This window comes from Asparagus officinalis, chromosome 7 (genome assembly GCF_001876935.1).
Source record: "Asparagus officinalis chromosome 7, Aspof.V1, whole genome shotgun sequence".
Classification (NCBI taxonomy): domain Eukaryota; kingdom Viridiplantae; phylum Streptophyta; class Magnoliopsida; order Asparagales; family Asparagaceae; genus Asparagus; species Asparagus officinalis.
The window spans coordinates 22,128,849-22,129,399 of record NC_033800.1 but is presented as its reverse complement, the minus strand read 5'-3'; positions in this window follow the sequence as shown (position 1 = coordinate 22,129,399).

The following is a 551-nucleotide window of genomic DNA, read 5'->3' as shown; positions in this document are numbered from 1 at the left end:
GTGAGGGTGTCCAAACAGGTTGGACAAGCCCAACTTGACCCGGGTAATCTGGCCCGGGTTGTAACTAGGGCGAGCACTTGGTAGCCCTAGTAACTATGCAGCATTATTTCATTTATTTTTTTTATTTTTAGAAAAATTTAAAAATTTAGGAAAAAATATATATTGTTTGCTAGGAAAAGAGGGAAGCAAAGCTCTGTTAAATTAAAAAGAAAAATGATATGTGCAATGCATAGCATCCTAAAATAAGGGCCCAATGTAGACAGTCACTACAATGATATTGACAAAGAAAGCCCCAAAAACTAAGTTACGGCTTTCAACTTAGCTCCCAAGAAGCACGCCGTTAACAAAATGAAATGTCAAATAGGTATATAATCACCCGCGACATGAACAATGCAAGCACCAAAGAAACATGCTATTCATCATGAAGATATCCCACAATGTAGTAATTGCATGAGCAATTTGAGTTGGTGATTTCACAATAGAAGAGGTGAACATGTGATAATTCTTTACCATCCATAAATGATAACAAATAGAAGCATAAAGTATTGCGC